Raw genomic sequence first — 27,410 nt, forward strand, 5'->3', positions numbered from 1 at the left:
TACACAACTTTATGTATTTGTCAAAACTCAGGACTGTACCCCCCAAAAGATGAATTTTACTGTATGTAAATTTTTTAAAAATCAATAAAATTAAATGTTCCTGAAACCCAAGCCAAGCCAGAACAAATCTAAGAATCCAAGTTTCATGGGTTTGGGACTCTTGTGGGGTCAATTAACTTCCCATGTTCATGGTCAAGTGTTGACTCAAACCTTACTTCCTCATTTCTCATTTATCAGTTTAAAGGAAGGAAATCAGAAACAAAATAAAGATGTGGAGGGTAAACAATACAAGAAAAGATACAGTGGTAAAATAGTGTTTAAAATAATCATGTGATAAAATGTCAGCATTTATTTGTGACATTTGGCTCTGTTTGTATTGGCTCACCCCAGCAGTGCAGTGGCTGTGGCTTGATTTCATAATGGTGCCTCCCACGTATACACCCACGGATGACCTCTGCTTTGTGTAATTGATAATGACTAAACTTCACATATTATGCTGGCAAAATCTATCCCTTCCCTGGAGGGCTGTTACACACAGGGAATTATAGTTTCACTGTTGAACAATGTTTATTTCTCAAAATATATCACGATCAACTTGCACTAGGACAGAGTTATACAGGCTGATAAATTGTCGTCTTTTGCCAAATTATTACTCATCCTTATGTATTCACTCAACATAAGTTACTGAGAAACCCCATTCAATCAGGGCAAAGCAGGATGCAGAGATATTAATAGATTCTTCAGACATGAAGTGCATTCTCTAAAGTAAGCACAGGACATACAATTTTCATCTGATGACCTTCCCCCCACCCACCCTCACTATTGACTTTTATCCATTAGAACATGTTGATGGATATATCATTTCAACATGAAATATTTGGATATCTCACTCTGATTTAGGGAAAGGGAAATGGTGAGCTAATTTCCTCTTTTATCAGGCTGAATCACTGAGCTCGCTCTGTTGCTATGCACGCATAAGTCAATGCCATAGCAACTTCTTGGTTTGCTCTTAAACACTACAGCAGAACGATGCTATGAGGTATATATTTTTTTCAATTTTAGATTTTATTTGTTCCCTTAGCAGTTTAAATTTTACACTGTATTTTAGAATACAGCGTTACTTAGCTATCCTTTGGGAGTCTTATCATTGCTGGCTGCCATATATATCATCAATACCAGTACAACAGAAGCGCTTACGTCCTGGAAAATTCTCCTGTAGTTTCCCTTTATATTTCTCAATTCCTAGCTCACAATTAGAAGTTTGTACTTTGGATAGTATAGACTTGATCCTTTTTAGGATTTTCTTTGTGAAGATCCTAAATTTAAATGGGACTGAAACATATGATTTGAAATTCATGAAATACAGAAAGGCATGGGCTTCTCACAAACCGATTTAAGTGAATTCAATGAAAGCCTTATTATCCCTTGGTATGTACTAGGATCTAGAAAGAACAAAATCTTCACTATCAAGGGATTCAGAAAACATCTAAGGGCAGAGATAGGAGAATGTTCCAGTTTCTATGAGCTCTTGCTGTGGAAAATAAGGGACATGTACTCTGTCACTTCAGGGTTTAGGTTTTTCACCTACAACATATGCTTGCATATCTAACTTAAGGTTAGTTTAGGAAAATCACAAAACATACCATCTAAATCACTGCTGTCTTTAAAGTGTCATTGGCCAATGGACTTACTCCTGAGACGGTTGAAATAAGTTTCAGATTCCACACTTATCTCTAAGATGGTTCAGCCGCCTGTGCCAATATACTCAGTAGTTAAGGAATTAAGATTTGTTATTTTATAGATAGACAATAAATTTCACTGAAATTTTAGATATCCATTCACTCTTCTACAGTCATATATTACTGTAACCAAAACTAGGAACATTTTGTCCAAGTCATTTTTCATTTAAGTATTTACTTATAATTTGCAGAATGTATGTCAGGTATCTTAGAAAATATCAATTTTCTCATTGCCCAGATGCATTTTGAAATGTCTCAGTGAATTGTCATCTTTTCATTTCTAATCAAGTGGAGAGTTGTACATTCATAACACTAGACTTGTTCCTGACACGAAGCTTAGTGCAGCTAGCTCTTGTTGCTCTTACAAGTGGGAGCAAAAGGTTCAATTCCATAGGTCTGTCCTGGCTGTAATCAACGGAACTAGAAGCCCCTTGTACTTACTGATGAATTTCTTACTGATGAATCATATTTTTAAGTCATTTGTATACTATGACAAAGTAATATTTGCATTTTTAGGAATATTAACTTGTTGCTTTAATAGACAGCCCTGCGGTTAATATGCATTTGAAAAGCTATTATAGAAATACACTTTACACCAGTAATTCTCAAAGTGTGCTCCCGGGGCCAGAAGCTTCTGTCTCAGCTAGAAACTTGTTAGAGATTTAGAAATGCAAGTGCTTGAACCCCCTCGCCAGACCTATGGAATCAGACGCTCTGAGGGTGGGGCCCAGCAGTCTGTGTTTTAACAAGCCCTCCAGGGGATTTCAATGTTTGCTCAAGTTTGAGAGCCACTGCTTTACATAATACGTATTTCTTATTTGGGATCACACATATACTTAAGTTGAGAAATAGCTCTTTTCTTCTTTTTTGATGCTGTGTTGTTTTTTTGTCTATTTGCTTGTTTTGTGTTACTTTTTGGTATTCTGACAAAAATAGGATTTCTGCCTACCCTAGTGTGGTTATCACACAAAATCACCAGTTCCTAAAAAAATAAAGTCATTGTAAACATGTTTGCTTCAAAGAGCAACTTACTTATAATACGCATTATTAGAGGAATAAGAAGATGACTAATTTGAATAACCTAGCAACTTGGGACTGAAGAAAGAACAATGGCTTAGAGTCAGGGGGAGTTCAGTCCGCCACTTACAGGTTAAAGGGAGGTTTCTGAACCTCGGCACTATTGATATAGTGGTATTTGGGGCTGGATAATTTTATGTTGGGAGGCGGGGCTGTAGGATGTTTTAGCAACATCCCTGGTCTCTCTACCCAGTAGGAGACAGTAGCACCCCCCTCAACCAAGCTGAGCTGTCGCAATCAAAAGTGTCTCACTGTCAAATGTCCCCAGGGGCGAGGAGGGAAACAGCCCTCAGTTGAGAACCACAGGTAAATAATTTGGGTCAGTTCCCCTAGCCCACCAGAAATTCTCAACATTGGCTGCACAGCAGAATCAATTAAAAATACTAATGCCCTAGGTCCATTCCAACCTGGTTGTATCACATCTCTGTGGGCAGGCTCAGGGATCCACAGGTATCTAGTCAAAGCTCACCAGGTGGTGCTAAGGTGCAGCCCCGACCTATAAGCACTGTACTGACATCATTGCGCCTTAATTTCCTGACCTAAGAGATAAGCGCAATACCATCTGTTCTAACCACCACACAGGATGTCACAAAGATCAAATGAGAGAACATTTGTGAAAGCACTTGCTCCAGAAAGCATTAACTATGTTAAAGGCAGCAGAGAAAACGAATGCATTTGAAGTTGCCATGGAAATGAAAAGCTGTATCTAGCCCTTTATCGTGAATTAGGATGATTTATCCTCACTGTCTCTTAGGCGTAACATCTCATTTACAGCAGGGAAGAGATACGAGGAATCTGCAAATTCTCTCTTGGAAGTAAACACGTGGCATTATTTAGTCCTGGATGGACAGAAAATGATCAAATCAGATCAAATGGTCATACTGTGCACCAATGATAATGTGCACATCTAAAATCAAATTGCTAATCTTTTTGTCCTTTTGGCTTTCAAGAACTCATTTTAATAAGTAGGAAAGAATGCAGATTCACCTGAAAATAAATTGTCTCTTTAAAAATTGTTAGAATGTGGAAGAATCATATACATTAAAAGTCTGGTATAGGTTTCAACTGTGTCCGTATGTATTATTTCTTTTTAAAAAAGATTAAAATATCTGAAGCAAACAATACCAACTGTTAACAGTTATTAAATCTGAGTGACAGATTTTTGTTTAACTTTTTTACTCTTCTCTTTATGTTTGATATATTTGATTAAAACTAAAAGAGGATGTTAAAATCAGTTTAAACAAAGCACCGCAGAATACGCTAAAGGAAAATGAAGAAGAAAACATGTTTCAGTTGTTCAGGTGACCACGGAGACCCCACAGGGATGGAGAAACCAGCTACAGGCAAAGGGGCTCCATCTCACAGTGCCTGGCTCAGATTACATTGCTGGCGTATGCAGGTAAGGGACGTCAGGCTTTTGACATTCAAGATTAGTTTTGAACTTGTCCAGCATGTAAGGAAATCTTATTAGTTTATTTTTACCAAATGTTCTAACAGCTTTTAAACTAAGCAATCTATTATGAAATACCTGCTTCTACTCCCCTCCACTCCTCTCTAATATCTCTAGGAACCAATATGGTAGCCACTGTGATATTTTACACAGGACAATGAGAGAACAGCCTCTTAGGCACACCTTTTAAAAGAACCAACTCATTTGAAGTCCTATACTCACTTGTGGGCTTGATCAATAAGGAGGCAAAACAACTTTTCTCCTGGAGGAGGAGTTGGCAAACTGCAGCCTGAGTGCCAAACCCAGTCTGCTGTCTGTTTCTGTAAATACAATATTAATTTAATGCAGCCTGGTCCGTTCCTTTACATATCGTCCCTGGATGCTTTCAGCTGCAATTTCAGAGTTGAGTAGTTGCAACAAAACCTGTGTGGCCCCAAAGCCTGAAATATTTATCATCTGGCCCTTTACAAAAAACCCTTCTAAACTCCTGTTCATAGCAACACTAGTTACAATAGCCAAGACATGGAAACAGCCTAAATGTCCATCAACAGATAACTGGATAAAGAAAATGTGGTATATTTATACAATGGAATACTACTCAGCCATAAAAACCGACAATGCCATTTGTAGCAACATGGCTACAAATGTTCCTGGAGAATGTCATTCTAAATGAAGTAAGCCAGAAAGAGAAAGAAAAATACCATATGAGATTGCTCATATGTGGAATCTAAGAAAAAAAAAAAGAACATAAATATAAAATAGAAACAGACTCATAGACATAGAATACAAACTTGTGGTTGCCAAGGGGGCGGGGGGGTGGGAAGGGACAGACTAGAGTGTTAACATATAAAATTTTCCTATGGACACTAAATAATGAGTAACTGGACAAAATATAATGTTTTACAATAAGTTTTTGTATTGTAGTCATGTGCTAATATACATTTATACTATTTCTTTTAATACCAATAAACAAATTATAAAGATTAAAGTATTATCACTTTTTCTCTTTTAGAAAACTGATATGGTCTACCAAAAAACCTAACAGAGGATGTATTGATGACTAATAATTCAACACGTTGTTAAAATATCACTGTTTGACAGTCTCTCAAATTGGCCTTTTCCTAGAGTAAAACTATTTTTCTTGCTTAGCTATTTTCAGTTTAATTATATGTAAAAACACTTATGGAAATTTATTGACCAAGAATTCTTCCTTTTTTAAAGAAACAAAAAAGTCACATTTGTATGCCAGAAATAAATATGAAAGTAATAATTTGCTTTAGTCCTTTAAAAAGAATTACATTAATAGAGAGTAAAGGTGAGATTTCAGTGTCAATATAAGTCATAGCCTATTTTTAATTCATTTCAAATGCCTGGACTTTCCAATGTTTGGACAAATTTTAAGAAAAGGAGATACTGTTGTAGCTACATAAAATTGTATCATTCCCAGCACCCTCATAAGCCAAAAATGAGACTTTAATAATATCCTCAAAATGACCTCATAATAGGAAAATGGTAATAAAACAAAGAGAGTGCAGAGCTGTGGTTGCCAAGGCAACCATAATCATAGTTCCTTTGAACTTTACTGGAGCATCCATTGCAGTTCAATCTAAATTCATGTTTCCTTAGGAAGCTTATATACATTCAAGGTCCATATTATCTACAGCACTATCATTCTAATCAAGCAGGTGATGACACAGATGTAGAACAGAAACTGAAATGCCCGTGGCATTCCCATTATGGAATAAAGATGGGAAAACGACACTTGCTAGTATATGCAATGGCCAAGAGAACATTTCTTTCCACTACACTACATTCAACACTCACCTGTGGTGCTACTGACATGTATGGAAATGGGAGTCCCATCTATACATGGTGTAATAAACACAGATTAAATGAGCTACAGTCCCCTTGTTGATCCCCATAGCCCTAGAGAACTATGACAAACTATGGAATGGCTAGTATGCACAAGCCACAGATTATCACTTGAAGACCTTTTCCTTAAAGGTAAATATTTATGACCATCAGGTTGTTGCATTCACAGGGAAGAGAAGAAAAGCTTTTCCATACAATTTTGAGGGAGCTACTACCACTTATTTGTATCTTATTTGATGCTGTCTTCAGGGCTGAAGGGGACATTGTTTACTCCAGCAGATGGACAATATCTGGGAGGTTGTGCAGCCAGAGGTTGCCTCAACGGACCCTAAACAATCTCTGCTCATATTTTCCAACTCAGACACTCCCCAGTCTGAAAGCTGGTCAAAATGGCTGGATGTTTGAAAGTCTAAATGCATTTTCCTGTAGGAACAATGATGCACATAGTTGTTTTGGTTTCCAGGCCAGCTGATAATAGTCTCATTTAACCCATAATATATTGGAAATGCAGAGTGGGAAGCATAAATGTAAGTGGGAGCACCATTCTTCTCAGGCCTTGGAAAAGAGAACAGACTCTCCTTCATGGTATACAGAAATGAACACGGGGTTGGGGACAGAGGTCCCTGTAGGTGCCTCTAGGCCAGAGACCATCTCCTGTGAGTACTCTGAATCTCCTGGATCCATCTCAGTAGCCTGGCCCACCACAGAAACTCAATCCATAACTTGCTGGATAAATGAAATAACGAGCACCTTGCCATGTGATTCTGGGCTAGTCATTTCAGCGTTTCTGAGATTTGGTCTCCTTTCCTGTAAATTAGATGATTGGGAAGAGTAGCCCAGGCACTATGCTTGTCTTGTTCTCTATTCATATCCCCCTTAGATTCACAGACAACTCATTTTATTCCTGTTTTTTTTTTTATATACTATAGGGATAACAGCGGTTTCCACAGGGGGCAGATGGGAAGATGTATCACAAGGATGGAGAAAGAGTTAGGATAAGCATTTTACCACTGGTAGAGACTGGAGTATTATGGTTTTAGGAAGGAAACTGCTGACAAAATAGACACCTAGCAGCGTTGTTCACTGAACCAATAATGCGATAACAAACACTCCCCAAACACACCCTTGAAGTGAAGTCCTTTTTGAGGAACTCCCACCCCGTCTTTCTGGTGTCTCCTTTCCCTGATTTTTTTCTTCATTTCTTTATTTTTGTTTCCAAGATACTTACTGCCATCTCACTTACTTTATTCTCTGCTGTCTGTTTATGGGCTACCCCCTCACACACTAGAATGAAAGTAACTGCAGGGTGGGGGTGTGTCTGTTTTGCTCACTGCAGTATCTCCAAAGCCCAGAACAGTGTCTGCCCATAGTAGGCATTCCATACATAGCTCCTGAATGAATAAATGAATGAATCACTGAATGAAAGAAAGGAGTATACTCTTCTTTAGAGCTAAATAAAGGCGTTAAACACTTCAAAGTATATATTTTCCAAAGAAGAAAATGAGGTATTAATTGAAGACAAATTTTGGAATATTATTAAATCTCATAGGAGAGGGATAATCATTTTTGACTGAAAAACTAAGGTTCAGACACCCAATACCCTAGACTACTACCCATTACATTCAGTAATCAGAGTGGTTGCCTAGATAAAGATGCTCTTGACATATCACATATACAAGGATACCACAGAGATACTGTGGATTCAGTGTGAGACCACCACAATAAAGCAAATATTTCAATAAAGTGAGTCACACGGATTTTTTTAGTTTCACAGTGCATATAAAAGTTATGTTTACACTATATACTGCAGTCTACTAAGTGTGCAATGGCATTATGTCTAAAATTGTACATAGCTTCATTTAAAAATATTGCTAAAAATGCTAACATCATCTGAGCCTTCAGCAAGTCATTGTAGTAACATCAAAGATCACTGATCACAGAGACCATCACAAATACAATAACAACGAAAAAGTTTGAAATATTACGAGAACTACCAAAACGTGGCTCAGAGACACAAAGTGAGAGAATGGTGTTGGACACATGGCGCACATAGACTTGCTTGATTGCCACAACCTTCAATTTGTGAAAAATACAGTATCTGTGAAGCGCAATAAAGTGAAGCACAATAAGACAAGTTATGCCTGCAAACATGTATAAAAAAGGGATGCTGCTTGGATTTTAGCCTAAATTGAAGCCTGGGAGCCAACCTGGCACAGTGGAAAACAGCCCAACTCAGGAGACACCAGAGCTTCAGAACTGGAGGGTGTGAATTTGAATTCTTACTCTGCCTACTCATGCCTATTGACTTTGAGCAGTTAGAGAACCTACCATATTTCAGTTCTGTCATTTTTAAAACGTAGAATATGATCTATGCCTTGCAAAACTGTCGTGAAGGTGAAAAAAACAAAACAAAACAAAACAAAAAACTGTCATGAGAGTGAAATGAAAATATGTAAGTAAACCCAGGAAATACAGGGCCTTTAATGGATGACAGACATCCTCACTGTTGCTTACTATCACCCTCCCAGCTCTGCCCTCACTAGCGGTAGCCTTAATCAACTTCCTTAACTCCTCTAGTCTCCATCCTTTTCCTACAAAATGAAAAACTGGGTTAGAATGATTCCAATTAGATCTGTTACTCTGAAAATCCTGTACACTCAGTCTCACTTCCTCAAGTGTGTAATTATGGGTGAAATAGACATTTTAGAGATAATCTAGGCTGATCGATGGGGGCTTGTTAAGTATTACGAATTGTCTGTGTTATAATTCTATACTCGTAACCTTAAAGTATAATTTTTCCTTAGAAAATCTTCTGGAAGAAGATTTCAATGTCTCACAAATTTAAACTCCAAATAATTTTTCAATGTTTGGGAGGGCCTGAAGAAGCCCAATATTATAAAGATGAATATAATTTGGTGCAGAAATCTTCCTTTTGCATTTATTACTGTGTCTCAAAATAGAATCCTGGAAAACAGAAGTGTGGTTCAGAAACATCAAGAGATCTCCTAAGAATCCAGCAGGATTTAATATATATTTCCGTTGATTTACACTTCAAATTTGTTACTCATTTAGAAGATCCCACATTTCTAATGCCCCAAACAGGATGAGTTAGATGACATGTGAATCATAAAAAAGGAAGAAAATCAAGATACTACACAAATTATTTTCCCTTTGGGTCATATGCACCCCCAAACATAATTTTGATGCAGCACTTATATCACAGAAATATTTACTTAGGATTAGCAGAAAATAATTTACTCATAGCCATCTAGCCTTTAAAAATCCTTAAATTTTTTTTACATATTCAAAGAACTCCCGGAGGAGAAAAATCTATTAGTTCTATAACGTATGTTTAAAAAAAATGGCCTGAAATATTTCCAAATACCCTAGTGAAAAAGAGCTCCCTTCAATACAAACACAATTTTTGATATCTTAAAGCATATCTTAGTTTGAGCAACACAACTTTGGGTCATATTCAAATTACACAACTTTGGGTCAGATTCAAACTGCACACATGCACGCACACATGCACACACACAGCACACACTGCACCACCCACTTCACTCATTTCCTCCTACAACCAGAAAATGGAATGTTTTACTGCAACGGCACACACCCTTTCCATTTGCATAAAAATAATGGCTTTAACCCATTAAAGAAGAACAAGAATATATATAATCAGGGCTGAAATTAGTCAAAATGAATAAAAAGTTTTTAAAATAAAAATAAACCTTGAATTCTAATGTAATTTTACCTGGATAAACAGCTACTATGTTAAAATAAACATCTATATCACACAATTAAATATAGGTGACCTAGAACCACCCAACTTACAAATATTCTGTACATGGGAAGAGCCAACCCAAGTGAGCTGAACCAGGACCAGGGCAGGTTCGCCCCGGACTTGAAAGTGGGAGAATTCCCCTAGGATTCACCTTGGTCTCTTCCTGCGGGACACCGACGTTGATGGTGATTAGAGTAGAAGGGGGAAGTGGGAAGCCATGGTTCTCGTGCCACTGCAGTATTCCCTTCCCATCATGCTCACCAAGGAATCCATTTCCTATAAATGTTACAAAGAGTGCCTCGGTTCCCAGGCCGGTCCATCAGAAGTCCACTGGACCCACAGTGCAGCTGGAACTGTGCTATTAATACTAGGCTGACTTCCCACTTGGAAGCCAACTCCAACCCTGACAGTGCTTGTCAGTTCTGTTATGGTTAAATGGATTTGTAGGCGGTCCTGGGAGTCTGCCAGTTAGAACATCCTTTCTATGGGAAAATTCCTGCTGAGGCCCAAACAACTCACTGACAAACACAGTTGCAGACCACACGTTGGGAGACTCCTAGGCACTGACAAATCAATCCACACCTTTTCCTTCTGGAAATGCTTGGGTGATCATTATAGTAAACCCTTGCACAGATAAATTTACAGCAGGTCCAACACTCAGCACATGACCTGCTCCATGGTAGCTAATGGGTATATTTTGCTGTCATCATTAATACGGCAATAGATCTACCCTTCTCCTGACACACACATCCATGCATATACACACATTACATATGTGTACACAGACACACACACTCCACCACGCAATGCTCCATGCAAATATGTTTTTATCTATACAGAAATGTCTTTGTCTTTTCTTGGGGAAAAGATGAACCATAATCCAAGCCTGAGCTCTCTACTTTAAATGTTGGACTCTTGCTCTAGGGATTGATTTGTATCTGTTCATCCACATTCTCAACTGGCTATCCCAGGCCGAAAAGACAACTGTGGGACAATCAGGCAAAGCATGGAGATGCTCAGCCATGGGACAGAAAGTGAAAGAGTCATAATCAAGATTGGACCTGGGACCTAAGTAACATCATATTCGAATCAATTGAGAAACTCACTATTACATAATAGTCCTCTTGAATTAGTGAAGCTTATATGTGCAAAGGATACTGCTGTCACCAATGGCAAAGTGAGTTTGGTACAAGTTGATGCATTACAATTTCAAATAGCTCCTACACACACAGAGCTAACAATGCAACAAAGGAGATGCTGGATGATTACACTAGCAGGATATAATCTGGTAGGAGATATTTACTGCCTAGGAGCCTTAAAAACACACATATAATAATTTGATTAGATCAGGAGTTTAGAATGAGACTAAAACAAAAGGATTCAAAAAATTAGAGAGAAGTTAGCATTTAAATTATAACAAAATTAATCCAAGATAGAGAAGCAATTTGAGAAGGCAGAGGTCTTAGATTGTCCACTAAGCTCAATGAAGTCAGACAAAAGTGCTAAACTAGTTAATGGAAACTTGGGTGAGAGGTCAAACACATGACCTTTGAGGTCCCACCACTGTGATAAAATTCTACATTAAGTTTTGATGAACTATGTGAAGAAGGGGCATTAAGGGAGAAGGGGATGCTTAGAAATGGGAGACAAGAAGTTATTGATGGCTTTGGTGGCTGAGGAATGTAGCAGGCAGTTAGTCTTCATGAGAATTGGATTCATGCTAATTAATTAATAAAGGCCTGAACCAAACTTTAGAATTTTGTTTAAGGATGGTCCTATTCAGAAGACAGTTTTCCCAGCACCCTATGGGCTAACCCACGCCCTGTGAAGAATGGAATGATGCCTTTTTATTTTAATTGAAGTATAGTTACAATGTGTCAATTTCTGGTGTACAGCATAATGTGCCAGTCATACACATATACACATATATTCATTTTCATATTCTTTTTCATTAAAGGTTATTACAAGATATTGAATATAGTTCCCTGTGCTATACAGAAGAAATTTGTTTTTATCTACTTTTATATATAGTAGTTAATATTTGCAAGTCTCGAACTCCCAAACTTATCCCTTCCCAGTCCCATTCCCCGCTGGTATGCATAAGATTTTTTACTATGTCTGTGAGTCTATTTCTGTTTTGTAGATGAATTCATTAGTGTCTTCTTTTTTCTTTTTTTAGATTCCACATGAGTGATAATATATGGTGTTTTTCTTTGTCTTTCTGGCTTAGTTCACTTACAATGACAATCTCTAGGTCCATCCATGTTACTGCAAATGGCATTATTTTATTCTTTTTTATGGCTGACTAATATTCCATTGTATAAATATACCACAACTTCTTTGTTCAGTCATCTGTCGATGGACATTTAGGTTGTTTCCATGTCTTGGCTATTATAAATAGTGCTGCTATGAACATTGGGGTGCATGTATCTTTTCAAATTGGAGTTCCCTCTGGATATATGTCCAGGAGTGGGACTGCTGGATCATATGGTAAGTCTATTTTTAGTTTTTTGAGGAGTCTCCATCCTGTTTTCCATAACAGCTGCACCAAACTACATTCCCACCAACAGTGTAGGAGGGTTCCCTTTTCTGCACACCCTCTCCAGCGTTTGTCATTTGTTGATGCCTTATGTTTTTTCACATTGCCCACAGCACCTTAGGTACCAGTCATGTGGTAGATGCTTACCAACTAATTGCTGTTCATTTAACTTTCTACTTTTCCTTCAGGGGATTTGGGTTAAAGAATGATGAATAATTAGTCAACAGTGGAAACTCTAGTTTTGCTAAGTGGCTATTTGCTTGACAGTTTTCACTAGGGTATATGACCTCACTGGAAGTATTTTGATGTCTGAGGGATAAAAATATGGATTTTGCTGTTTTGTGGCAAATTATTAGTGTCAATATGAGTTTTTTCTTAAATATTTTGATCACTGTTGATTTTTCTATCTGTTGAAAAATACTGTTATACTTTTCTTATGTCTGGTGGGACAGTAATGAAATTTGTTATACTGCACTTCAATACTATAATGATTTAATTTATTATTTGATATAATATTCTAAGATATACAGCATTTATTATATTTTAATATATGTACATTTTAATATAAAACTTTCTAGAAGATTTACATTGATCTAATCACTATATAGTTGGATTATACCAAAGCAAGTTGAGAATTTACTATGTAATTAAATAACACAAAATGTCCACATTGCCTTGACCCAGAAAGGAGGAAAATGATGCTACAGCACTGAAGCAAGGTTAGAACATTATTGCAGGGCATGTTTGCTAGAGAGAGTATATCTATCTTCAAATATCCCCTTTGCCTCTTTGTTGCTATGTTGGCAATGCACTTAGTGCTAAGTGAGACTGTGCCTCTAATTAATTCATTTTCACCTTTTATTGCTGGGGAGTTTCATCACAGCTGTATTACCTGATAGTAGATGATAGTTCAGGTCAATTGAGAATTCTGCAGCTTTCGCTCCTGCTGTCTCTGAGTATTTCATTGCTGATTTTAATTGCAATGGTGTTGTGCATATGACTCAACCCCAAACTACACTGAATTGGGAAGTCATTTTCTTTTAGTTACCTTTTATAATTAATATCAAAATAACAGATACATACACAATGCATCATTCCTTACAGACACTAGTTCATCATTGGACTTAATCACTCCCAGAGTGATGGGGATGGATGAAATCCAAGGGGCTCTGATTCACAGGATTCCTGGCTTTTCTCCCATTCAGTTAGTGGGAAATTCTTTCTCTTTTCAAGTTAGATGAGGGTTATAGTTAGAGAAATCTGCATCCTACACTCTCATGATTTGGTTCATGTCTTTATTGGTCTCCAGATCTTATGTCTTTTGGTCAATTGATTGGACTTCTAATTCTATCCATTGCATACAAATAGGTGTAGTACATTTTTCTCTTTTCTTCCCCCAAAGCTGCAGCACTTTTCAGATGTGGGGTTTCTCTGGTTAGCTGCACAGATCTGCCTTAATGACACACAGCATCTCTCCTCTGTGCTAGTAAGTCACTTAAAGCCCAGGGATTTTCTTAGGCATCCTACAAGTCATGACCAGCAGTGCACTAGGTACACAGTGATTTTCTTAATAAATATCTGCCATGTGAATAGAGGAGCCAGAAATACCAACCAGGTCTGCTTTTTTTTCCAAACTTGGGTCTTTACTATGACTTTTAAAAAATTGAGATATAATTCACATATCATAAAATTTGCCATTTTAAAGTGGGAAAACCAAATGGGTTTTAGTATATTCATAGAGTTGTGCAACCATCACCAGAATCATTTTCTTCACCCTCAAAAGAAACCCATACTCAATAACAGTTACTCCTCACTCCACTCTCCCCAGTCCTTGGAAACCATGAATTTGCTTTCTTTCTTTATGGATTTGTCTATTCTGGGTATTTCATATACATGTAATCATACAGTATGGGCCTTGTGTGTCTGGATTCTTTACTTAGTGCAATCCAAGGTCCATCCATATTGTAGCATTTACCATTCCCTTTATGGCTGAATAATATTCTATAGTATGCATATATCATGTTTGCGTATTCATTCATCAGTTGATGGACATTTGGATTGTTTCTACGTTTTGGCTATTCTAAATAATGCTGCTATGAACACTCATTTACATGTTTCTGTGTGGATATAGATTTTCATTTCTCTTAGGAACACAGCCAGGAGCAGATTTTTCTAAGTCCTATGATAACTATTCTTAACTGTATCTTGTTTTCCTCAGTTAGCCATGAGTGATCCCAATTCTTTTGTAAATTCTCCTATAATTTAGTGGCTATATTGCTTTTTATAACAGAAAGGTCAGCTTGGGATATTTTGTTCTATTTTATCATAATAAAGGTCATCCATTCATGTTTAGTAACAGTTCAGTGCAAAGGCCTACAGAAAGTAAAAATTAAATCCTAAATATTTATCTTCCTAAAAATAAATTCATCTTAATTTAGAAAAATTCTGCATATAATAGAATGGGTAAATTCTCCATTATTAATAATACCTCATTATGTTACTATCTGATATAGCATTTCCTTAAAAGAGCAAACACTTCAGGTACTATGTACTATAAATCATTTCTTCCTTCTGTGAATGTCAAGTTTTCTAACAGCTGATGGCATCAGTCTACAGAAAAGCATTATCTGTTCGCCCCAAAATCTCAGTGTCGAATCCATCTTCAGTGAGACAAATGGACCAACCTGACTTAGTGAAGTCAGAAAAAAACCTTTTTTAAAGCATATCTTTATAAAAAATTTTATTATATATTTATTTGGGGGGGTAATTAGGCTGATTGATTGATTGATTTAACAGAGGTACTGGGGATCGAACCCATGACCTCGTGCATGCTAAGCATGAACTATACCACTGAGTTATACTCTCCCCTAGAAAAAACCTTTTATATGTAATCTTTTTTTATATTTATGTGTGTGTATATTTATGTATAAATTGTAACAAAGGCACTGTGTCCCTCCTACTTCACTTTGAAGGCCCTCTTAAAACAAACAGAAAAAAAAATCATACAAAATAAAGTTGAAATACAGGATTTCCCAGCAGTGTCATTCCTACTGCTTGTTTTTTTTTTTTTTTTTTTTTTTTGAGATAGCTACTGAGTTCCACAAATTGCTAATGAGGCCACCACTCTTGAAACCCAAGTACTTATGTCCTATCTTCAAATGAATGTTAAGTGTGTGAAGGGAAGTGAAACTTCTAGGGTCAGCACCAGGATGGTGTTGACAAGGAAACTCATATGCATAGTAAAGTGTGGGTTGTTTTTTAAGTTGGCTCCAAACTTTAAAAAGATCACACACAGGAATCTTTTTTAAAAAAAGACAAAGACAAACAAACTTACTTACAAAACAGAAACAGACTCACAGACATAGAAAACAAACTTATGGTTACCAGTGGGGGAAAAGGGGTGGGAACGGATAAATTGGGAGTTCAAGATTTGAAGATATTAACTAATATATATAAAATAGATAAACAACAAGTTTATACTGTGTAGCACAGGGAACTATATTCAGTGTCTTGTAGTAACTTAAGGTGAAAAAGAATATGAAAATGAATATATGTATGTTCCTATATGACTGAAGCATTGTGCTGTACACCAGAAACTGACACAACATTGTAAACTGACTGTACTTCAATTAAAATACATATTAAAAAGATCACATATACACATTAGGGTTGCCTTCCTCCCACTACTCAAAACAATTCCAGTTGACTTCAATCATTGACCTGCCCAGTTCACGTGCTAGGAATACATAATATTTCAATATTTACCTCAGACAAACAACATTAGTAAGGAAAATATTTCCTACATTACTACCCACAGCTAACTATATAACTCTGAGGTGGCCTGTTCTGCCTGCCAGCTCCATGTGCATGTAACATGTACATATATGTACATGATTCTCACCAATGCAGAGGTAACTGCTAACGATTCACATCTTGTAAGAGAGAACTGATGAAATAATACATGTTTAACATTTGTGGTATCATTTCCCAGATATCTATGAATTTCCTTTCTAATATCAATGACAAACTGTCAACTAAACTCAGCTGGTAAAAATAAGTCCACTGAACTTGCTTTTAGACAACCTAAGCTGGTACTTCTCTTCTACCAATAATTACCCATGTGACCCTGGGAAAGTTATTTAATTTTGTTAGCAGCCTCTGTTAGTTGCCTACCCAACAGTCATTTCTCCTTTCCTCCTCCTTCCAAACAGAGGTCTGACATTGTTTGGCTATTCAACCTTCCCCCATGTGATGAACAGTAGATGACCCATCCCTGGCTCCAGTGATAAATCCTTATTATTTTTGGTACGTTACAGTTGTACCATTCCATTTGCCAGGACTGTTTTAAGAAGGAAATTAAGTTCAGTTGCATAAAAATTACAAAAGAGCAAGAAATAAACTAACAGTGGCTTTCACTAAGATGCAGGTGTAATTACCCCTTGAGAAAAAGAAGTCATGTGTTAGGAAACCTGGGGCTTTGTAATGGCAACAAGGATGAGGCTCCTATTAGCTTACTTGATTGTCGTTTGGCTGTGCTGTCTCAGGTCCAACATGGCTGCTTGAGCTCTGGACAATATATCTGCACTCCAGCCAGTAGGAAGCTCTCATTGGTGGCGACCAGGTCACATGGCCATAAATTAGCTGCATGGCAGGCAGTGAAAGGTAGGCAGGGGGAAGGCAGGGAGAAGGGGCAGCAACCAGCAGTCATTGCCACAGCATGTGAACCAATTTCAGCCAATAAGGTAGGAGGAAGCTTCTAGGAAAATCTCCTGCTAAGAAGGAGAAAGGAAGAGATGGCCTGTACTTCTTCCTTTGGTCACTGTCCTATTTCAATGTGATGTCTGGAACTTATGCAGCCATCTTGCTACTAGCCTGACAGTGAGGCCAACACACAAAACAGGACAGAGACTACAAGGAGAAAGACCTGCTACTCTAATATTCTGTACAGGAATCCCACGCCACTCTGCATTTCTAATTATGTTAGACCGCCATTTCACTGCTGTATAATTCTGTTGGAGGGGGAGCATTCTGTTACTTGCAGCTGAATCCCTTCGAATTCATTCAACCTGCTCAATAGGCCATCCAAATTCAAGACAGTTATTTCTCCCTCTTGGTCTATATTTTCAGAAGCTAAAAATTCTAGAGATGTAAAAGACTAACAAATTATTTTTAAATCACTATTATCAAAATATACTTTGGTTACTGCTTGTTTTATTTAAAAATGAATGCAGACAACCATATTGCATTCATTAACTCAGGTATTCAAATATTTCCTAAAAAACATAATAGTTTTGAAATCCTGGCTTACCATTTCTGGTACTATGATCTACAGCAAGTAATCTAGACTGTGAGAGCCACAGTCCTTATATATTAAAAAAAAAAGGGGGGAAATACCATCTCCTTTTAGGAGTTGTGTGAAGATTAGAAATTTACATAAATGACATAATGTCAGATATATAGGAGGGGCTCAATAACTGGCAACTATTAGGTCATGGGCAGCCACTGAGGACACGATGAAATGAGTAGATCTGGTTCAAAGGTGCATTCCTTCCTTTCTTCTTTACCTCCTTTCTTCATTCATTCATACATATGTACACAAATGCATATTCCACCTAGTTCCAGAAGGCACTGAAAGCAGCCAGAAGGTAAGCATAAAAATTATAACAATATTATAGAATGCTGGCAAATAAATTCAAGAGTTGTTATTTAGGCAAAAAAATTATAGCAAAGTTATAGAATAAAGTATATACACCAAGGAATTACGAGTAGTGAAAGAGAGAAGAAACCAGGGGGCAGCAGATGACACAAATAAGCAGAAACCATGAGGGAAAGAGAAGGAAAGCCAAGACATTAGAGACTAGAGAGAACAAGTGGATAAAGAAGAGAGGGGGCTATTGAGGGAGGGAGGGACTAAGAGAGGAAAGAGAAAGACTGAAATAGTGAGTAAGTGGGTGAAGTTGAGTCTATAACCTGATTAATGTCTACCATCGCTAAAGAATCAAATTTTGCACAGTGATGAGTTCCTTCTGAGTCCTGCCTGGAATGGTGTTCCAGTTCTCCCAAGGGCTAAGATGTTTGTCTCCTCTTATATTCCTTCTCTTGTTACTCTATAATGAATTTCTACTATCTAAAGTAACCAATCATTCCTCTGTTCTCTGCAACACAAGAGATCCAAAAACAAAGTAAATGGCTGCAGAAGCCATGGAATTAAGAAGAAAGTGAAAGTAATGTGTGTACAATGAAAAGGGAAGAGGGCTAAGATGTAAACGTGTTTAAGGAGCAGATGAAAGAAAAGATGCCTGGAAAGAAGATCGAGACATGTTACTTGGAGAGGCAGGAGGAGGGAAAAAAAAAAAAGGAGTTGTGGAAAATGGAAGAAAATAGGTTGCCAAGGAGAAATAGTGTTGGATTCAAAGGCCACAGAGTTTAGTGCTATACAACATTGTAAACTGACTATAATTCAATAAAAAAAATTTTTTTTAAAAATAAAGGCCACAGAGTTTAAATGCAATAAGGACTCATCTTCCTGAACTGGCAATAAGGTCTTCTGCAACTTTGGAAAAGACAGATTCATCAGAGAGATGGGGTAAAAGCCAGCAGAGGAGCAAAAAGAGATGAGTATGTGAAATAGCTTTAAGTATAAACCACTCTTAGGCAAGGTTTAGATCTAAAAAACAGAAGAGATGGCTTTCAGGAGATGTTTGCTCAAGGAAAGGTTTTGACATGAGGAGATAATTAAGTACATAGAGGAGAAGCTGAAGTTAGAGGAGAGAAAGATGATACTATTTGGAGTGGCCCCTGAGAAAGCATGATTGCATGGTATTTGGATGGGAAGACAGATATTTTTATCTCTGAGATGGAAATAAATGGGGCTTGTGCTGCTTATTTGAATATCATTTGTGATAGATTTTTTTTTACCACAGGACAAACTGACCCAGTACTTTCAAATAGAACTATAACAAAGGAATATTTCAAGCTTTAAATTAGCTTGTTTTAAGCTCATGAAGTATTATGTGTAAACAATATGGCTGTCTATAATCTGCCAATTATTGCTACTTGCTCTGGATCATAAACCCATTTCATAAGAGCATTGATGGGGCTGGGTTTCTGGAAGTGACAAATATTGTAGTTGTGGCTGGCCAATGAATCACCCAGGAAGTTTGAGAGACCAGGATGTTGTTACCTCCAGATCTTGAAGCTTCCAGGCTTCCACCCTATCAGACAGGCACATCTGCTTCTCCAAATGAAGGAAACAAAACAAGAATAGAAGAGACAGTTGGCAAAGCCACAAGGTCAATCTTTGCCCTCTCCTTCCTGCTTTCCTGTGCTGACCTGGGACTATCTACGTGAGCTGCCTTGGAAGAATTCCGCACTCTGGGAAAAGAACTAAAATAGGAATGACAGATACTGCTTTCCTCTTTCAGTATCTCTCAGATGCCATTTGATTCATTTATTCATCCCACACACTTTAATTGATTTCTCACTATGTGCTAGAATCTGTTCTAGGTGATGGAAAGGAGTGGTGGTCATGAAATAAGTTTCCTATGTAATAGACATGGCCGTGGGTCTGACGCGAGGGCTGATTATTGTAGAATAGATAAACAAGATTATACTGTATAGCACAGGGAAATATACACAAGATCTTATGGTAGCTCACAGAGGAAAAATTTGACAATGAATATATATATGTTCATGTATAACTGAAAAATTGTGCTCTACGCTGAAATTTGACACAGCATTGTAAAATGATTATAAATCAATAAAAAATGTTAAAAAAAACAAAAAGAATTCTTATGGTTTATCTAAACGGATGCATCTGTAAATCTCACTAAGCACGCTGCATTACTGTTTACAAAAGATGAGGTTGCTGTTTATTTTTTAGCTTGGAAGATGCACATGTTGTACTTTTCCTTTACGAGGTACAGCTCAGGATGGACAAACCCTCAGGATAAATACTTCATTCTGAAACCCACAAAGATAATGAACTCCAAAGTTTACATGTGTTCATATCTTCATCATGGCCAATTTGGCCCATGGTTCCATGTCTGTCAGAAGATCCAGGTGACATATTACAGAGGACAAGTTTATTTTCTCTAAAATAGCATTCTTATCCCTCCTCCAATACTGACTTCCTAACTTGTCTTAATTATCACATTTGAATTCATCTTCCATTAATATATTTAAAATTGTTTTAAAATTTCTAAATTAAAAAATACTAGACTGTATCCCTTCTTAAAACACAGGGTTGAAAATAGAACAAAGATGCTTTCAATTTATGACTCCCATGAGGTTAACTCTTATTCTAAAATCATGTTCCTAAAATTGCTTAAAGGGTATTATCTATTCTAAGTTCTACTGTATTATGTCCACCTCTGTATCCCCATAGCCTATAAAAATACCTTACAAAGAAGGAAAGGACTTAATAAATATTTGTGGAATAAAATAATTTAATAAGCAAGTAATTATCACCTTTTTAAAATTGGTAGCCTTGAAACTTCCCATCTCTCTGCCCTCATTTTTTTTTTTTTACAAAATAGAGAATCCTAAAATTTCCATGGATTCTCACCATACAAGAATCTTAGGTGTTATAACTGAGGTGATGATATGTCCCAGTTTGCTTAGGGCCATTCCAGTTTATGCCCAATGTCCCAGTGTCATTATTGCTAGTGACCTTTTCCCTTTCAAAAGTGTCCTGGTTTGAATGAACCTGTATCCACTGTTCCCCTGGGTTCCCCTAGGTGCTCCCCCCACCCCATAATGTTCTACTCATGGATTTCAGGAGCAGGTGGAACCTTCCCTGTACATTACAGTAGTTTCTGTTTGTTTTGTTTCCCAGTCCCCTTCCTGATGATAAAGTGTTCCTACACGCCTTCAGACTATTTAGTAGGGATTGTCTAGGAAAAGTCTAGGCCAGTGCTTTTCAGATTTTAAAGTACATATGTATCATCTGGGGCTATTGTGAAAATTTGGATGCTATTCAGCAGGTCTCGAATGGGAACAGAAATTTTGCATTTTTAAGTGGCTCCCAGGTGATACTGATACTGCTGGTCTGAGGGCCACACTTTGAGTGATGAGGAGTCACAAGCGTTTCTAATTAGCCATAACTTGGGACCAGCCATTATGACAGAGAATCCCTTCATGCTTATGAGCGTGCCCTTTGGACACCACAGCACTGAAGTCAAATCCTGCCTCTGTCACTCACTACCTGTGTGAGTTTGATCTCTCTAAATCTCAATTTTCTTATATGTAAGATAGAAAGAATAATATCTATCTCAGGGCGATGATGTGAGGCTGAAATGAGATAATAAATGTAAAATAATACTGTCCTTACCTACTGGAGATGTTAAAAAGTGGTGGAAGTTGAAACTGCTGTCATCATAATCATCAAAGTGCACTTTGCATTCTTCCCCATTCCACTTTACCCAGAACTTTCCTGCTATTTCCCCCATTTTATTCAAAACTTAACATCAGAGGGTACTTGTTAAGATAAGCCTCAGAGGGTAATGAGTAGAGCCATATTTTGAATGGTGCCTTAAAAATGGACATTTGGGTGTGCTAAGTTATCAAGTTGTCAGTACATGCAGGATTTGCAATCAAGAGTTTGGAGAGATCCACAAGAAAGGCAGGAACAGACCTTTAGCTGAAAGTTGGTGATTAACTCCAGTTCATAGATGTTCACTTGGGTGATTCAGTTCTCTGGGCTATGGCTGCCTCCCTTAGTTTGTATGTGTCAATAGTGGCCGCCATGAGCAACCCGACTGTAATACTATTCTAAAACCCAGTATTACCAGCAGAAGAAACAGTGAATATTAGAAAAATATAGGGATTGAACAAACAGACTCTTCAAACTAGGTCTTGGTTTACACTTTGTCTCCTCTTTTTTCTAACTAGGTATCAGGAGGCAAAATTCCAAGTATTTCAGTTTCACTTTCTTTCCTTTAGCCTTTCAAAAGTCACATGACTGGAACCTTTGTTTTACTATCATAAAGTGATAGAACTGAAATAGCATTTTGTAAACAATAACTTGCTATTTGAATCAGTGGGGTCACAATCATTGTTGTAGTCATCAAAATTATTATCCTCTTCCTCATCTTTAAGGTTGTCTCCAGCTCTAAACATGTCTCTTTCCTCTGATGTCAGTCCTAATGTAGGACCAATGTTCTCTCTCTTGGTAGAGTCAACAATGAAAGGGGAAAAGTGAGATCAGAAACTTGGATAATTCTCTCACTAGAAAATTTATCTCTGACTCTTTAGACATTGTAAAACTGGATGTTGAGTTTGAAGTCACAATGTGCTCTGTTTTTGCCTCCTGCAATTCAAAGCTCACTGTAGACTATACTTGATTTCCATCAACCCATTCGTTGACTTACTTATTTAACACCTGATTTGACCACAGTACCTACAGCATGAAGAACATAAGAAAATGGCTCTCCTACTGAGACCTCACAGAACTACCAGCTCATGTTTCCTGAGCCCAATTACTATCTAGTGGCCAATCATGCTCCATCCTGAGATAACTATCTTGGCACATTGATGGCAGGTCATTTTCAAAGGACATCTACAATAGAAAATATGTTCATAACAAAGATTGGCCCAACTATCAGAATGACTGAAAAGGGGGACCTTCTTACTGAGATAATAGGTAGAATTAACTTATATTTTTTTTCCACCAGGGTTGCACTTGGCACTGACAGATCTCATTTGGTGCATAAATCTCAAAAACTCCTTAAGAAGACCTTCATGCAGACAGGGAGAGAAATCTCCAGCATATTTCTATTATCTTATTGGAGGGATGGCTGTTTCCCAAAGAATGGGCAGCAAGGACATGGGCAGCACCAAAGTTAACATGGTCACTCAAGTGTATCTCTTACCAAGTTGGTTCTACAGGCACACAACTGTTTATCCTCTAAGCTAGCAGCTGGTAAACTATGACCCATCAACCAAACCCAGCCCATAGCTTATTATTATAAATAAAGTTTTATTGGAACCAGACATGCACACTCATTTATGCATTTTCTAGGGCTGTTTTTGTGCTAAAACGGCAGAGTTGTAACAGAGGCCATATGGCCAGAAAAAAACTTAAATATTTACTGTCTGGCCCTTACTAACCAAAATATTATGTATGTTACAAAAAAAAATTAAGCTAGCCCTGACAAATAATTTAGTTTGAAGAATTTGTAAACATCTTTAATAATTTAAAATACTTATAATCCTTAATAGAGACATTAAGCTCTAGTAAGCCAAAAGCTAGTATGAAGAAGTTTTTACCAAAAATGTCTATACCAATATCCTTTCGGTATACAGTTAATCACTAACAAATGAATCAACTATCATTTGTGAGAAAGATAATGCCTAGTTTTACATACTGGAATTCAAGTGGGAAAAGACAGGTAATAATATAGATATTCAATATCTTTGATTTCTGCAAGTATATCATAAAGTAAATGCTAGTACTTTAGTTTGTAGTCATCATAATTTGGAATAGACAAATTCATCTCAAAGACTCCTCTGCAACATAGGAAATGCCCCTGTATCATCTTAATTTAGATTTAATGTACCTCATTATATATTTTTAAACAATGCAAAAGTGTAATTATTTGAAGACCTAGAGCCAATTAAAAAAATTATATTTAAATGGAGAAAAGGTTATCTTTGTGTCCTGCTTTTAATTTTAAGACGTAAATACTTACATTTGATAAAATAAAAAGGGAAAGAATACCATCTGCCATAAATAATTTGCAACTTACATCCAAGTTACTTTTGCAATGTCCCTTTTCTCTCCTTCCAGAGGCCCTCAAGTATCTGCTATAGCTTTATTTTCACAGTATGTAGATGTATCATTATAATCAGATGGCAAATTCAACAAAAGTATATTTTTCTAGGTAAATAAAGGACATAATTAATATCTATGTTTATTTATTACCAGTTTTACTACTTCATGCCAGTATGTACAACTAGACATTATTTTTTACTACAAATACTTTCTGATCAATGAAGCAGTGATGAATTATACACTATATATAACTATATAAGAGGGTAGTGATAAAGAATGATTTTATTTTTTTAAATCTCCATGTTCTCATATTTCTCATTTCATATGCATCTTAAATAACAGTTAAGGAATTATTAATAACTTAATTGGAACAATGATTTACAATTCTAATTGTACTGAAAGGCTAAGGAAAGACTTTGGAAATTCAAAAGCCAAGACAACTAATGTTGCTTTATCCCTTTCTTCCTTATCAGGTACAAAACAATTGCTCAAGAAATGCTTACCATATGGAGATATTAAAATAAAAATTATTCATGCAAATTCCTAAACATGAAATTAAAGGTTCTAATAATTCTGAATTTTTAGATAAATGTTTTCTAATTTTTTTACTTCTATATGTTTTTCATAATTAGGATTCTAAATCTCTGGCCATCAGTATTGACCTTTTAAAGAGCTTATGGTAGCCAACCTTCAATCCTAGGATACATAAAAGTTAGTCGGTGAGAAACAAGCTCAACAAATTCCTGCTCAGTAAGTAAAATAAAAAGTAAAATGTAAAACAAGAGATCGTATTTTCTCTACTTTGAGGGAAAAGACCTCACATCACCAGCCCTCTCAAGTTGGTAATAAAGACTCTGCTTAAAGAAAAGAAAATGGTAGCAAGGTTTACTCCTATTTCTAAAGCTCAAGCGCTAACATTTGACCTGAGAACATCTTAACTTTTGAAAATTAAATACTTGTCTCTGGATTTAGAAAACAGGAAAATGTGCATTTCAAGTATATAAATAACATAAAGGAATTGTACCTTCACTTCGAAGAGCTATTTATCAAAAACAACAACAACAACAAAAGTGACATTCTGAAGGGCACACTATGACGATGAAATTTAAGCAGCGGGCACAGATCTAGCTTAACCAGCTTTTCTCAGTTGGCCTTCACTGGAATCGGATGATTGGAACAGTTGCGAATGCCACAGTAACATGAGCACAGGTGGTGGTAGTGAGGTAAATTTGATTTGTGATTTATTTCATTTAGGGTGGGACTCTGATTGATGAAAAATAAAATACAGTGTTTGTAACCAAACTTCTCTTTCCTCTGGGAAACGCAACCAGGATTACGTTGATTGTCATTCTAAGGAAATAGCAACACTCGCTCTTCTAATTAATATTCCAACATCCAAGCAGTTTCTTGTTATTGAGACCAAGCAATTATCTGCCTGTCAACTATATAACATGAAATAACAGAATCAAGGCCAATAACCCATGGAAATTATCCAAAGATACAAACACAAGCCTGAGGAGGCATCTCTACGGCCTGGCCTGCTGAGGCAAAGGACTGTGGTTGCACAAGGAGCCTTTCTTCACACAGTCAGCACAGTCTAGGCAGCCCCTATGTGGTCCCAGGCACGCACTGAGTCCAAGACAGAGCAGTTCTAGAATCCAGAACTGGATCCAGGAGGACCGTAGCTTACTTGGCCAGGCACTTGGGAGCCACCATTTAGATCTTAAGAAAGACTGCCTCTAGGGTAGAGATTCAGTCTTTCTGGTCCTTGGGGAGTTTCAAACAACAGGGGCTTGGTGGCTATAAAGGAAAACCTCTAAGGAAGATGATTCACCAGGATAGAGCAAATATAAAATATTTCCAGCATCACAAACGTTGCTCTTGGACAATGCTGTATATATAGATGATGTAAAAATTTAAGCTTTAAACATTTCCTTTTCAACATTTATCTGCAATGATTTCTTCTCTCAATTTCCCAGAAGTGGGCAATCTAATACCATCTCTGGAGCTACAGTTTCAATGGCTAGTCATATGCTTGCTCAGTCAAATTGGAAAACCAAATAAATTTGAAAGAGTATGTCTTCCCCGGAATGTGCTAATTTCTAGATACTCATGGTTATGCGTAAGAATTTAAACTAAAACCTGCTCTTCACATTAACAGACAGAAAGGGCTTTGTCTGACTATCTAAATTGACTTCCCACACAGGAACCTAAGTGATAGCAAGATATTACAATGATTGACTCATCTTTTAAATATCAGTCACACCTCGGATTGAATATCACCTTCTGAGAAAGCTCCCCTTTCCACCCTGCCAACTCTGCTCCATCATTCTGTCCTCTTATTTATTACCGACTGGCACATTATATATTTATTGATTTGTTGTCAATCTCCCTATTCTCTGTAATCTCTAAAAAGGATGTATTTAACTATTTTATTCACTGATGGATCCATAATGTCTAGACCAGTACTTCTGTTTTGTTCATTTTCTATATGCTCAGTAAGTACTTGTAGAATGAATTTATGAGTGGAATTGCCTGAAAATGGATATAAAATTTTGTGCACGTGCACTTCTATGGAGAGAAAATGTATAACTTAAATCTCTTTCTGTACAGATTAGGTCTGTAGTCTAAAAAGACTAAGAACCTCAGTTATACATATATAATGCCATTTCATAATCAATAAGATTATTATTGGCAATGTCCACAAATGAAAATTCTGCAACTGATAAAATGCTCACTTTGCTAGAATTATACAAAATAAACAAACAATTGAGAAAGCAATGATAGGGAATGCTTACATTTTAAAGGCTTATCGTTATTGTTGTTGTTGTTGTAAAAGCAGTAAAATGTATACTGAAAAGACTCTAATCCATACTAAATGATTTATATCACTCCAAATTCTATTTTGACACTTCTTAGTGAACGTATGTATGTATTTACATATAAGTAATCAATGATTATGTACTTTTTGTCTATCAAGGTTTCCCTAAGAGATTTTAGTAGGTGCTCTAGACAGTCAAGTTTGGGTGCAGAACTTGGGATAGTCTAAGACAGACCTGTGTAACCCTAGGCTGTGATTCACAGCACCAAATGGCTTCTCCCTGCTCTGTCTGCTTCCCCACCTATCCTGTCTGCTAAAATATAAACTGCACAGTCAGAGCTGAAGGAACCACAAA

The 27,410-nt window shown here is 36.9% G+C and overlaps 1 protein-coding gene and 1 long non-coding RNA gene across 2 annotated transcripts in view; both read right to left on the reverse strand.

Moving 5' to 3' along the window:
- The window catches only part of ARHGAP6 (Rho GTPase activating protein 6), a 420,127-nt gene that overhangs the window by 140,160 nt on the left and 252,557 nt on the right, over positions 1-27,410 (reverse strand). The window lies entirely within an intron of this gene.
- On the reverse strand, positions 2,618-9,996 carry LOC116662220. Its single transcript, XR_004318230.1, has 3 exons — positions 9,986-9,996; positions 4,151-4,153; positions 2,618-2,721 (listed from the first exon to the last, which is right to left on the reverse strand). It is a non-coding gene; the product is annotated as an uncharacterized LOC116662220 (long non-coding RNA).

This window comes from Camelus ferus, chromosome X (assembly GCF_009834535.1).
Source record: "Camelus ferus isolate YT-003-E chromosome X, BCGSAC_Cfer_1.0, whole genome shotgun sequence".
NCBI classification, from domain to species: domain Eukaryota; kingdom Metazoa; phylum Chordata; class Mammalia; order Artiodactyla; family Camelidae; genus Camelus; species Camelus ferus.